This window comes from Amia ocellicauda, chromosome 7 (assembly GCF_036373705.1).
Source record: "Amia ocellicauda isolate fAmiCal2 chromosome 7, fAmiCal2.hap1, whole genome shotgun sequence".
NCBI classification, from domain to species: domain Eukaryota; kingdom Metazoa; phylum Chordata; class Actinopteri; order Amiiformes; family Amiidae; genus Amia; species Amia ocellicauda.
In genome coordinates this window covers 6,741,077-6,756,725 of record NC_089856.1, presented here as the reverse complement: position 1 = coordinate 6,756,725, position 15,649 = coordinate 6,741,077, and positions in this window count along the sequence as shown.

The window sequence follows — 15,649 nt, the reverse complement described above, 5'->3', positions numbered from 1 at the left end:
TACAATGCCTGTACTGTGCAACTATAACTTTTTATATACACAACAGTTTGTACATATTGACCCAGACAAGCTATCTTATTTAAACATCTTTGGGAAAGCAACAGCAGCAATGGATAGCAGTACATTAATTACAGATTTCCAGAAGGCATTTGAAATAGTTGTATGTCGCAAAAAGATTAATTAATTAGAATTAATATACTTTGTGAATGGTACTTAGCAGCTGCAATAGTTGTGAGCTACACCAGCAAAAATATATCACTGATGGCAAGAGAGGGATTAGTGCCAGTGTGATGATACAGGATACAGTGGATACAGTGATCGCCGCACTTCATTCACATCCATAAAATGAAAATTAAAGTTTGGCTGGTATGTAAGTGATAAAAGTGACAGAAGTGTGGTTTTCATCACACCTTCTTCCAGTTGAGTTTGGTTTGGAGGTGATGACAGTTACTAGGGGAATGTTTAAAGGCTACTAGTTGCAAAGCAGGAAAGGACTGTTATGATGTGAGCTGGGTCAGTGCTCCTGTCACATTGCTGTGAGTGTGAACTGTTTAGTTATAGGTATATAATAGAAACATACACTGAAGCAAATGCAGTCACTTGGATTACTTTTTTCTGCAATAAGGACATGTTTACTGCAAACGTATGCTTATTTTTTTTGTGTGTATGTTGGTATTCAACAAAGCTATCATATTTGTGTTGCATTTTTTGGTTGCTGGTTGCAATAAATATGTTTGCAGCAGAACTGACTCGTTTGCACTGTGCCTTTTTGACACTATAGGACCGCCCACATTACAGCTGGATTGGAAACATAAATACATATGTAAAGAGGAAGGCATTATAGATAAACCTCCAGACATGGTTGGCTATAATGCAAATGTGTTATCATAGATGCTAAAATGACAAGTACTAAAATAGCATTCAGCTGTGACTTGTGTGATTTAGGCAGTCAGAAAAGGAGAACTACATTTACTGACATATTGTAGGTTTTATTCAGCAAATCTACGACTTATCAGTAGTTATAGGGCACACAAGTATTTCCAGAAGAAAGTTATCAATACTTTTGTGTGAAAAATCTAAAATATGAATCAGAAAAAACAATTCTCTGGCTTTATCAGGCCAGGAAAATTTGTCATGCTTTTTGCTTGACCTGCAAGCATAAAATTAGTTAGTTTACAGATAGGCAAAACAGCACAGAACTTCTCTCGTGCTTGTGCAGAGGCAATTTTGAACCAGATTACATCGAGTCACATGAATCTGTAAAAAAAAAAAAAGGATGTATTAACAGCCTGATTTTGTGGAAAATTTGAGGTATGTTTCTTTACTTCGAAATGACTCAGAATCACGCATTTCAGGTCTCCAGTTGTCAAAATCTTATGGGGGAGGACCCCCAGACTCCCCGCCCTAAATTACTCATTAATGGGACAAAGGGAAATGATAAATACTTGTATCTAATAAGACACAAAATGCTTCAAAGTTTCTATTATGTTCATCTATATGACTACAATAATCTTTAACAAATTAAAATGTAAGTGTTTAAATACTAATTTATACATTTATTTAAACATTTTATTTTGGTACTTTGTCAAATGAATGTACTAAATATAAGCAGCAGGGTATATTACTAATTCACAGAATTGTGTGTGTGTGTTGGAAACGGTCATTTGAAGGTGTGACATGCGTGTGCTCTAACTATAAAAACGAGAGCTGTTTTCCATTGTTCCCACAGAAGTGTCAGATTGTCTCTACAGCACCATAAGGACCTTTCCTCAAGAATCTGCAGTCTTGTAAAACCTCAGATACATGTTTTGGTTTCCCTTACTCTGAACATAACGAAGTACTAGGTTCTAAGTCAGATGAAGGAATTGTTAAAATACTTAGGAGAGGACATAATCAGCCTCATTAGTGGACAATAAGAGCTAAGCTACTGAGCGATGCACATGTTTACAGAAACTGTGCAGACTAAACTGAATAGGAATTCGGAACACAGAATAGACTCCTCTTCTCTACCTGATTTTGCATTTTATTTTATTTCTTCCATATTGAAATAACAGTAAATATAGATATTACTAAACAATGATTATTCTTATAAATTACTATAGCAAAAGCAGAGAACTTATATGCCTACCTGCAGATACCTTTCAGAAAGGAAGAAGACTATTTCCATATTGATATAACCTGTAAATGTAACAAAGCATTAGTTTACTTGGTCCAATCGCTCATTAGCCTTTTTCATTTTCTGTAAATCAACATAACCCTGACAACTAGTGTGTAACTGTTTGCTTAGAAGGAGGTAGTTAAAATACCTGCATTTAACGGTCTCTCTTTTGTGCACTCTTCTAAAGCTGAATAGTGTGTATTTCCCCACTGAGTGAAATACAGACAATTGAGAGATTCCTCTGAATCTGAAGCAAAAGGATTCAATCATCCAATCATTGCCAACTCTCTACTATCATTCCTGTCCTGTCAGCACAACCCTGAACTGTCCTGCCTGCTGCTGATCCCACGAGCGTGCTGAACCCATTGAAAAAGGAACACCTTTCCATAGAACATGAATGTACACCCTTTTTCTCTCTAGCACTGACAAATTCACACTCACACACTCAAGCACTACAACATGCTATATCCCAGACCTAAGATATTGTAGGCACACAATCCTTGGATCCTTTGATCACTCAGTTATTAATGGACACCAAACCAGCACGATGGGTCGAATGGCCTCCTCTCTTTTGTAAACTTTCTTATGTTCTTATGTTCTTATGTAAAATAGCAGTACAACTAGACATTTTCCAGATGGTTCACGCTGCTGAATCCCAAGGATCCAACGAAGGATCTGATCTTCAGCAATGGATGACTCAGACCAGCATGGACCTGGTAGTCCACCAGCTGGACCATGCCTGGGAAATACAGTACAGCCACAGGATGAACTCAACCAGAGAGGCAGCTCACATTGCAGCACTAGGATATGCTGCACAAGGCAGAAATCCAACCAGGAATTACAAATTAAAGAGAAACTATTATAAGAATAATAATTCTACATTGAAAATCAGAATTCTAAATTTTCAGCTTTGTGTGCTGAACTTGATCAAAGAGAATCTGACTTTCAAAGCAAATCAACCCTAGTTGAAATTCTACATGGGGAAACTATGGACAAAAGCTGGGAAATCTGGAAGCTGGGAGTTCTGGAAGAACTGAACAAGGTTCTAGATATCCTCACACCTGTCACAAGAAACTTTACAAACCAAACCCCAACACAGGAACTTCCCACAAGGACCGACGACAACCAGCTAACAGCACATCAACTGATTAACCGGGACCAGTACCTGCAGGGACCCACTGGGACAGACCAACACTCTCAAAGTCCTGTCCCCACAGACCAGACTCCTGCTGATGCTGACAACCAGTGCCACACATCCCCACACCAGCAACATGACAGCCTGGAGACACCAACCAGCTACAGACCCATCCAGCTCATCTCACAGACACCACCACATAGCAACCTACTATGAAAGAGCAGCCTGCCTTGTTCACAGAACATACAACCCTGCCACCCTGGCCTTCTATCAGACACAACTGCCCACCTCTGCTTTCCTGTCCCAATCAACTCACCAGCCACCAGGGTTGGAGTCAATTCAATTTAAATTGAAATTCATGGGCTAATTTAATCTAAAATCTTATACTTTTTTGAATTGATCAATTCCAATTAGAATTCCTAATGATTCTTGTAATTCAAATTAACAGGTGGAGAGGGCTGGCCACATGTGCAGAGTCCTGGACAAAGCACTGATAATAAGAGCCCAGGCCCAGGAAGCTGCGGAGTTCTGCGACCAAGGCGGGGGTGGGCCAGTCTCAGTACAGCGGCTACCTTGGTGGGGTCTGTGGCTACCCCCTCTAATCCCACGACATGTCCCAGGAAGATGACCTGTCTCTTGAGCAGTTCGCACTTCCGGGGGTTGAGCCAGAGACCTGCCCAGCAGATGCGCTCCAGGACGTGACAGAGGTTGGTCAGGGCCAAGGTAAAGTCGGGGGTGTGGACCAGGAGGTTGTCCAGGTACAGGGCACACTGTGACCGGGGGATGGGAGACAGCACCCTCTCCATGAGGTACTTGAAGGTGTTGGGCACGTTGCACAGTCCGAAAGGCATCACTGTAAACTGCTATAAGCCCTGCCCTATGGAGAATGCAGTTTTTGTACAAGCCTCCGGCACCACTTCCACCTGCCACTAGCCGCATGGAGGTCAAGGGCGCTGAACCAGGTGGAGCTCGGTTTATTTTTTTAAATAAACCTATATCTTGCATAAAATGAAACAGCCTCAAGGTTAATTCATGCAGATCAACCTCACCGCTAATGTGAATTCGTATTAGTACATTATTGTGGAAACTTGCGTGTCAACCCAGTTTAGTTTTCAGAGAACTTGACCGCTGTGGTTATATGTGTGGGGGTCACTCGATAAAAGGACTTTATTCAGCAATTATTATTTCTTCTGATATTCGATACTAGATAAAAATTAAAACTCCAGTTTAAAGTCCTAGGCCAATCGAACGTACTTACTAATAAAACAATAACTGTAATGATAAATTAAAACAATTTGTCTATTGCAACATTTTGGCTGTATCTTATCAGATCAACATCCTTTCATTTTATTAAACTATTTAAATAACATTTGCATGAACAATAAAAACACTTCTCTATGCCAAGCATAACTCATTAGGATCCCTAACCAGTACTGCTTCAGTTTTTAAGGTTAAACAAAATCCAGCACATCCTTTAATGGCTTAACAATGGTCAAGATGAGAAACTGTCATTTCTGGGTATTCCTGAGTAAGTGTTTTTATTTTTGTATTTATTTGTTTTGTTTGTTTGTTTGTTTATTACTGATGAAGGCTTGGGAATGTTCTGCTTGTAATATATATATATATATATATATATATATATATATATATATATATATATATATATATATATATAATTAATACTAAAATTGAGTTATTTATATATGGGGAGTAACGGAATACAAGTAGCCGTGTTACGTAATCAGATTACAGAATTTTGATACTTGTATTTCCCTTACGTTCCTCCTGTCAGACGAGTATTGTGATTACCGATACTTCTTAAAAAAGAGTAAGAGATTACTGATTACTTATACATAATTTACATTCAAGTGTACAAGTGTAAGGGAATCTGAAGGGGCCCGTGTAGTATTTTTGCACCATGGTTTGTATTTAGGCGTCTCTGGCCAAAGAGCGGCTGATTCGGCACCATTGTACAGCAAGCAGCAGAATGGAGCTGCTCTATAGTCAGCGATGTCCCAGACAGTAACACGCAGCTCTACTGTGTGAGCAGGGGGTTAACTCGTGCAAGTACAGCAATTGTTCACTTCCAAAGAAAGCAAATGCAACAAATATTAAAGTGCAATGCAAGATGTGCCTACCACTGGACAGTCTGCTTCCGAGGACTAAACTTAAAATAATAATAATAATAATAATAATAATAATAATAATAATAAAAACATCTGGAGGTAAGATTTTATTTTTTAAATGTGTGCAACTGTAATACAATTATGCTTGACATGCAAGTTGAAAATACAAATTTTAATCACAATTATAATCAATACGATTTAATAATTACATATTTTTATGAAAGCATAATAACAAAACGGCAGCACAGAAATAGTAACCAAAAACGTCATTGATAGTTTGTATTTGCAGTACTAATTTATCCTTATCTTAATTTAATATACATACACGTACATACAAATAGTTCCTGTGCATCCTAGCTGGTTCTGCGACCTTAACAATGAAAGACTTAATATAATAGCAAAATAACATCATACAATGTGTTTATAGTCTAAAATAAAACAAATCACACAAACTGAATAAACTGCTGACCCGTGCCGTGCGGTGCTCTTTAACAGGGTGCATTCAGGGGATCAAACCTTTAAACTTTTACAAACCGATAGATTTCACTTAAAAGAAGTAAGATGTCAATAATGTGTTAATTGCAGAAACAAGATGCATAACATTCCTCACTTGTTGATACTTAAAAATAATGCCCTTATTGCATTGATTTCAAACTGTGTTTTCGGTGCTGGTGAATTGAAACCGGTGATGTTAATAACATGGATAACAATACATGGCGTTTAAATCCCCTTTATTATAGCAAGTTGCTTGATCCGTGTATCTTCACAGACAGAACAAAATAAACTGTAGTCTTTATTAGCTACCTTTATAGGTACCTATTTAAGTTTGAAAGAAAATAGGTTTCACTATATTATTTGTTTGTTTGTTTGTTTGTTTGTTTATTTATTTATGTATGTATGTATGTATGTATGTATGTATGTATGTATGTATGTATGTATGTATTTATGTATTTATTTATTAGCAGACGCCTGTGTCCAGGGCGACTTACACTATATCAGTGATTACCAGAAAACTGAAACCAACTCCTTACAATAAAATGACTGAACGTGATGCACCTTCTTTGACATTAACACATTATTGATATGTCTGATTTATGTCGGTTTGTAAAAAATGTAAGGGCATCAATATCAGGCCCGGCACCATGGGGGGCTAAAGGGGAAATATTGTGCCCCCTCACATTATATTTTGATCCGGTTATTAATTGTCCATGTAGAAATGTCTTATGGTAATGTGCATTCTTGTTACAAAACTGACGTCCGTTGCAGCAGATTGTATGTAATTTTACAGTTTCACTGGCTTAAAAAATTATACACTACTACAAAATGCAAAGTATAAATATGCAAGAGAATTAAACTGATGCAAATCTTAATCATCATTATAATTGTTTGAACTGTGGATACAAATAAACAAATTTCAATCCGTCATCCATATTAGAATGAGTAGTACATTTTGTTTCACTTTTTGAATTCGGCTGCTTTTGCTTTTAATAAAGAAAAAAAAGTATTCCAAAAGTAATCTAAAAGTATTCTGATTACGTTACTGACTTTGAGTAATGTATTGGATTAGGTTTTAGGTATTAGATTATTTTCAAAACAAGGTAATCAGTATTCTGTAACAGAATACTTTTTAAAAGTAACCCTCCCAACACTGTGTACCAATATACTATCATAGAGTTTTATTTAAAAAATACATGTTTTACGGAAGATTGCTCCTACTTAGGGGAGATAATGGAAAATGAGTGAGTTCTGGGGGAAGGGGGTACAGTGAGTATTCTGACACAGTTAAATCAGAGTAATCTGGAGAAGGTGTAAAAGATACAAGAGTCTATAGATAGCTAAGTGCAGTCTGGTCGAGACAATGGTAGGCAAGGACCAATTGAACTGGATGCAAGTGCATGCAGGAAGAAAGAGTAAACAGACATGAAGATACGATGAGATTAGATGAGAAGATAAGAATAGGGACAAAGAAATGAAGATCAGGGCATCATCTGCAGAGAACTATTAGGAGAACCCATGCAATGCAATGAGAACAGGTCTAGGGAGAGAAAATGAGAGGATCCAGGAGAAATCTTTGGGGCACACCAGAACACTAAACACAAGAGAGGTTGAGGTGTGGATGAAAAACCATACCATGTCACCTGGTAGGTGTGCCAGGTGAGCTAGAAGGAGAACCAGGCAAGAGCTGTGCCAGGCATTCCAAGGGCAGCAAGGGAAGGGTGGAGATTAGCATGATTCAGCACCAAAGAACTGGCAACCTTTATTTTTGAACTTGGATTTTGAACAAGGATATTGTTTTGAATAGGTTGCTGTATGCTTGTTGATTGTATTATATTATTTACAAGGCAACACGTCACAAACTAGTTTAAAGTTGTATGCAATAGAAATTACTCACTAATAACTCCAACAATAAATAATCTACAGATAATTTGTATGTTGTGCTTTTTTTCATTGTTCAATAGTTAAACTGTCAACATCTTTCTTTTAAAATAATGTATAGTTGTATAAGGAATGCATGTATGATTTTTAGCCAATCTTCATAACAGTTTAACTGAAGCTTGTACTATTATCTTTATAAGATTCTTTTCTAAGGGAAAACACGGTAAGTCACAAGTGTGCAATATTTTTTTTATTTGGGACAGATTTCATGTGAAACTAATATAATTTGATTATATGAATAAAATATGCAATATTATGCTTCTGCTGAGTTACAGCAAATTCATTTGATAATACCTGATTGGCAGCCACTGTTGTGGTTGTCTTCTTCTTTCTCCTTCTTCTTCCCCTCCCTTTTTCCTCTTCCTTTCCTTCTTCTGATTCCTTTGTACAATTGTATACATTTAAAGGTGTTTACCCACCCAATAATATTTAATCACTTTTATATCATGAGCTCAAAACATGATGATATCATGTGTTGCCAATGGGCCTCTCAGACTAACTGTTTTGTTGAGTTGGTTAGGTATCCCAGGAAATGGGCCACTTTATGTTTATGCTCAAGGTCATAAGGTTAACACTTGCATAGAGAAAGTGAGTAGGTATCTTGGAACTGAATTTACAACTCATTAGCCATCAAATAGGAGTTTTCAGGATGGCCTGCGAGGCGTTTTCAGGTTACTTAACATCTGCTGCCATGTAGTAGCCAACACATAAATGAAAAAGATGGAATAAGGAATGATGGGATTAGACGATTATGATCATGGAGAAAGTATTCTCTATGTTAGAGAAATATGCTGTAGCCTAGAATATCTTAAATAGTCTTTGTTCACAGATTGTTGAAGAGTGAAACTCTGTAAAACAATGGCAGATATACAGCAGAAAAATAGACAACAACTAGATTTCCACAACATAGGCTCCTATTTTATACTGTAGTTTTGAACTAGTATCGAAACTTGGTACCTGTTTTATTTGAACAATAAAATAAGCTTTCTTGTTCATAATAAATAACCAAATGTGAATTAAACATTCACATTAAAATTAAACAAACATATATACACCGATCAGCCATAACATTATGACCACCTGCCTAATATTGTGTAGGTCCCCCTTTTGCCGCCAAAACAGCCCTGACCTGTCAAGGCATGGACTCCACTAGACCTCTGAAGGTGTGCTGTGGTATCTGGCACCAAGTCGTTAGCAGCAGATCTTTTAAGTCCTGTAAGTTGCGAGGTGGGGCCTCCATGGATCAGACTTGTTTGTCCAGCACATCCCACAGATGCACGTTTGGATTGAGATCTGGGGAATTTGGAGGCCAGGTCAACACCTTGAACTCATGATTCATCAGACTAGGCCACCTTCCTCCATTGCTCTGTGGTCCAGTTACTGTGCACTGTGTGCTACAGTAGCTTGTCTGTTGGATCGGACCACATGAGCCAGCCTTTGCTCCCCACGTGCATCAATGAGCCTTGACCATCCATGACCCTGTCGCTGGTTCACCGCTTCTCCTTCCTTGGACCACTTTTGATAGGTACTGACCACTGCAGATCAGGAACACCCCCAGTTTTGGAGATGCTCTGACCCATGTCATCTAGCCATCACAATTTGGCCCTTGTCAAAGTCGCTCAGATCCTTATGCTTGCCCATTTTTCCTGCTTCTAACACATCAACTTTGAGGACAAAATGTTCACTTGCTGCCTAATATATCCCACCCACTGACAGGTGCCATGATAACAAGATTATCAGTGTTATTCACTTCACCTGTCAGTGGTCATAATTGTATGGCTGATACAGTGAGGGAAAAAAGTATTTGATCCCCTGCTGATTTTGTATGTTTGCCCACTGACAAAGAAATTATCAGTCTATAATTTTAATGGTAGGTGTATTTTAACAGTGAGAGACAGAATAACAACAAAAAAATCCAGAAAAACGCATTTCAAAAAAGTTATAAATTGATTTGCATGTTAATGAGGGAAATAAGTATTTGACCCCTTCGACTTAGTACTTGGTGGCAAAGCCCTCGTTGGCAATCACAGAGGTCAGATGTTTCTTGTAGTTGGCCACCAGGTTTTCACACATCTCAGGAGGAATTTTGTCCCACTCCTCTTTGCAGATCCTCTCCAAGTCATTAAGGTTTCGAGGCTGACGTTTGGCAACTCGAACCTTCAGCTCCCTCCACAGATTTTCTATGGGATTAAGGTCTGGAGACTGGCTAGGCCACTCCAGGACCTTCATGTGCTTCTTCTTGAGCCACTCCTTTGTTGCCTTGGCTGTGTGTTTTGGGTCATTGTCATGCTGGAATACCCATCCACGACCCATTTTCAATGCCCTGGCTGAGGGAAGGAGGTTCTCACCCAAGATTTGATGGTACATGGCCCCGTCCATCATCCCTTTGATGCGGTGCAGTTGTCCTGTCCCCTTAGCAGATAAACACCCCAAAAGCATAATGTTTCCACCTCCATGTTTGACGGTGGGGATGGTGTTCTTGGGGTCATTCCTCCTCCTCCAAACACGGCGAGTTGAGTTGATGCCAAAGAGCTCGATTTTGGTCTCATCTGACCACAACACTTTCACCCTGTTCTCCTCTGAATCATTCAGATGTTCATTGGCAAACTTCAGACGGGCCTGTACATGTGCTTTCTTGAGCAGGGGGACCTTGCGAGTGCTGCAGGATTTCAGTCCTTCACGGCATAGTGTGTTACCAATTGTTTTCTTGGTGACTATGGTCCCAGCGGTCTTGAGATCATTAACAAGATCCTCCCGTGTAGTTCTGGGCTGATTCCTCACCGTTCTCATGATCATTGAAACTCCATGAGGTGAGATCTTGCATGGAGCCCCAGACCGAGGGAGACTGACAGTTATTTTGTGTTTCTTCCATTTGCGAATAATCGCACCAACCTTCTCACCAAGCTGCTTGGCGATGGTCTTGTAGCCCATTCCAGCCTTGTGTAGGTCTACAATCTTGTTCCTGACATCCTTGGACAGCTCTTTGGTCTTGGCCATGGTGGAGAGTTTGGAATCTGGTTGATTGATTGCTTCTGTGGACAGGTGTCTTTTATACAGGTAACGAGCTGAGATTAGGAGCACTCCCTTTAAGAGAGTGCTCCTAATCTCAGCTCGTTACCTGTATAAAAGACACCTGGGAGCCAGAAATGTTGCTGATTGATAGGGGATCAAATACTTATTTCACTCATTAACATGCAAATCAATTTATAACTTTTTTGAAATGCGTTTTTCTGGATTTTTTTGTTGTTATTCTGTCTCTCACTGTTAAAATACACCTACCATTAAAATTATAGACTGATCATTTCTTTGTCAGTGGGCAAATGTACAAAATCAGCAGGGGATCAAATATTTTTTTCCCTCACTGTATATGGTGTATATTTCGATTGTGTAGATCATGTAGAAACATTTTGATTTTGCTTTGGTGATTGCTTTGAGAACAAGAAATGAGGGCAGACAACTAGACAGCTACAGTCGATGATACCGTGCAGTTAATGAGTTCATTTTGCAGTATAAAAGGTCAAAGTAAAGAAATCATATATAATATGCACACTGTGATGCACCCTTTTAGCTCATAGACATATTATTATGGTCCTGTGTTTTATGCCACTAGCTTGCTTAGGTTCATTCCTCACAGATCAAGGAATTGACCAAATTCAACAAGGTTATTTACAGCTCTCAGGCTTTCCTCCTGCCTCTCCACATTAGGAAAGCATCTGTTTCCTGTATTATCAAGGAGGGGAGCCAGTAAATGAACAGCAGCACATCTGCTACTGCTCATGGTGAATTGCCCCCACCTGGGTCCGGGGAGTGCCAGAATTTCACAGGGCGGTCTCATTGCACCACAATATATACATATATATACAAATAGTCTGTATTGCACTACAGGTATTGTCCAAATCGTATTACAAAGGCCAAATCTCAGGCTGAGTTGCATTGATGTGCTGTTCAGGCCACACTTGTGCCAAAACCAGTAACCGATATGTCTATTAAAAAAAAAAAAAAAAAAAAAAAAAAAAATGAATAAAAGCTAATAAAACTGAATTCAATTTGTAATGGGTTGTGTGCACCATACATTTGTTCTCCTAATGAGAAATTGGATAATATTAGGGGTGAAATGGTTCCCATCAAAATCTGTACTATATGGTTTGCCACCCATGGTTCAAGGGTGCACATGTGTACCGAGTGTGATTCGGATCGGCAGAGAAACCAAGGCATCAGTGATTAGGTCAGTTTGGGGAGTCACAACCACAGAATTAGAATGAATCTGTTTCTCCACGTGGGTCTCAATCTCCCTGGAGAGTAGCTGTCCAATCAACTATTAGAATTTGTATGTCAGTCTACTGATGACATCACTGTTGGCAACACTGAAGTGAAACAGTCAGAAATGAGTGAGTGGACAAGATAAGCCGCCGTTAGAACATCTCCCAGCGTCATTTAAGTCTACTGTCTGGAAAACACTATGGATTCAGTGTTAATTACAATAGTGACGGTAAAAAAGTGGTTGATAAAACAGCAATTGTTTTTAAGCATTGCTCGATACTTGTGGTGTATGTTAGTGGCAACATGTCGAACATAAGTAATTTATGATGGCATCATCCAGGCGTATCCATAGCCAGCACGAGGATAAGAGAGCTGGTGGGAAAAAAGAACACGCTCTCCCTGCAGTCTTTTAGCAGCCTCTCAATACTAGTTCAGACAGTCACAAAGCAATAACTATAGCCTTGGGGGTGTTTATAGCAAAAGAACATCAGCGCCAAGTGAGAGAGTTTTCTCCACTGCAGGGACATTGTTACTGCGAGCAGATCTCACCTTGCAACCAAAAATCACGACAAACTTATCTTCTTGCAGAAGAGCATGAAGTGACCTGAGTTAGAGTGAACTGAGTTGTTCACACACTGTAGTAAAGCCACTTCAGTTTGAGATTATGTTGCACTTTATGTTGATGTATGTAGCATATAATGCACGTACTGTATTTTGTATCTGTTGATTTAGTTAAATAGTGCACTTTTAAATGGAAAACTATTGATCAATAATACGATTTTTTGCCAAATAAGCATTTACTTTGGTATTTGCATAGGTTATGTACCAAATATATACCGAAACAAACCAAAACTGTGACCCCAAAACTGTGATACAAACCGAACCGTGAGTTTTTTTAACTGTTATTGTCACGGCCACAGACCAGCACTCTTCTCCCAGTCCAAACACTTCCACTTTTCCCCACTAGATGTCACCATCAACCATCAATCGATCAATCAATCAATCAACATTCCTGAACACCATTTGCACTTTTTAAGTTACCCTCTATCCCCATTCGCCACGCATCTCCCAAACCTGGTTCCTTGCTTCCATCTGGTCCCCATATAAACCCCTCACTGTCTGTCACAAGTGGCAAAGTTTTGTCAGTGTTAGCTACATCTCCAAGCAGTCTCCCCGTGCCTTGTTAAAGCCTTGTTTCCTTGACCTCCTGATTGACCTCCTGACCACGACCTTGCTCTTCCCCTGATTGCCTGTTTGCCTGATTGTCTGACCTTTGCCCATGACCACGACCACGTCTTTGCCTTACCACTGATAGCCCTGTCCTGCAGATAGTTGACCCCTGCCTGTCTAGACCATCCAACCAGCACCGCAACTGGGTTCCCATATATATATATATATATATATATATATATATATATATATATATATATATATATATATTAATATTGAAGAAAACTCTAAGTGATATAATCCCGTTTATAGTCCCGGTGTCCATTTTAGGACATCCTCACGCATCAGTCGTCCTCGAGTCAAGTATCAAGCATCACCCACTCAAGTCTCCGGTATCAGGATCGTTACTCACCCCTCCCTCAGTCAATCGTCATTGCTCCTCCTCACGCCTCCTCTTCCTCAACCTCAGTGCTCCGACGTCAGGCATCAGGCATCAGGTCTGCTCCTCACACCTCACTACTGTTTTGTTGTTGTTGTTTTTTTGTTACAAAATCACAGCTCCCTGCTGATCCAGTTAATCTTCATTTAAATAAGGTGTGGGTCTTGGACGTGTGGTTGGGTCACTGCATTGTGGTGTGAGAGACCTGGGTTTGAATCCTGCTTTGATACAATACATTGATTTTTACCTTTCTTAATTAATAGAAACACATCTTTGTGCAATGAAATGTGCTGTGTTTACGTAACAACCCTGTGATCTGTTTAAATTACTGTATTGATCATGCCTTTAAATATTTTGAAGAATATGTGATAGAAATCCAAGACTGTATCCTTTAAAGACAAATAGTAATTCCTCATTTAACAGAAATAACGTCAACATATGTATACGTGTATACCTGACCCCCGCCCCATTCTCTTATCCTGTATCCAGTCACTGTTGCCAGATTGGGGCAACATTTGTATGGGGGAAATGTTGGGGGATAATTTTTCTGAACCTGGGGGAATTTAGGGGTTTGGCACAGCTGATTACTGTCACCCCGGACCTTCACTGTTGCTTCACTGTCCTCATCTTGTACTAGCCTCAGTGTTTTCAGAGCCCATTCTTGATGTTGTAGAAATATATTGCAGACGAGCAGAACTATGATCACACTTTTCAGTACTTTGTTTTTTCTCTCCCTGGGCGAACTTTGACAGAGTATTTCTAAAATTAGTATTATCCAATACACAGTTATTTAGAAAACTGAAATCTTATACATGCTAAACAGAAAGCCTAATTAAATCATGGATTTAATATTAAATAGGTAAATGTGCACTAGCCACTTTACACATCAAAACACAACAGTACGTTTCCCCCACCGGTAAGACATGTAAGATCATATATTCAAATCACTCAGCTGAAGCATTAAGGAATAACTAGAACCAATTTTATTGACAAATAGTAGATAAAACATTTAAAAGAATAAACGACAAATGTCTGACCTTGCTTCTCAGTGACTGAGTTCCTGAACTGAACGGCAGGAATACTCTGTACACGACTTGGATCAATTCTAAACAGAAAACATATACACTTATACATATGTTGACATATAATGTTATTTCTGTTAAATGAGCAATTACTATTTGTCTTTAAAGCATACAGTCTTGGATTTCCATCCCATATTCTTCAAAATATTTAAAGGCAATACAGTAATTTAAACATATCACAAGGTTGTTACATAAACAGCACATTTCATTGCGTAAAGATGCATTTCTATTAATTAAGAAAGGTAAAAATCAATGTATTGTATCAATGATTCCCAAGGCATGATTCGAACCCTGATCTCTCACACCACAGTGCAGTGACCCAACCACATGTCTAAGACCCACTCCCTATTTAAATGAAGATTGACTGGATCAGCAGGGAGCTGTAATTTCATAACAATAAAAACAGCAGTGAGGCTTGAGGAGCAGACCTGATGCCTGACGCCTGATTCCTGATGCCTGACGTCGGAGCACTGAGGCTGAGGAGGAGGAGGCGTGAGGAGGAGCAATGACGATTGACTGAGGGAGGGGTGAGTAATGATCCTGATAACGGAGATTGAGTGGGTGATGCTTGATACTTAACTCGAGGACAACTGATGTGTGAGGATGTCCTAAAATGGACACTGTAGTCACTGTATAACTTCACACTCCTACAGTTTGCCAGCTCTCTCAATCATACACAATCATATTTGAATATGCAGAGATAGATTTTATAAAAAAAAATACAATAATCGGATCAAATCAAGTATGCGATTGTGGTAGAATAAAAGCTTTGGCGTCGGGAGTTCTAATCAGAATTTATTAGTGCACGGGAGGAACAGCACAACACAGAACTCAAAGAATTTA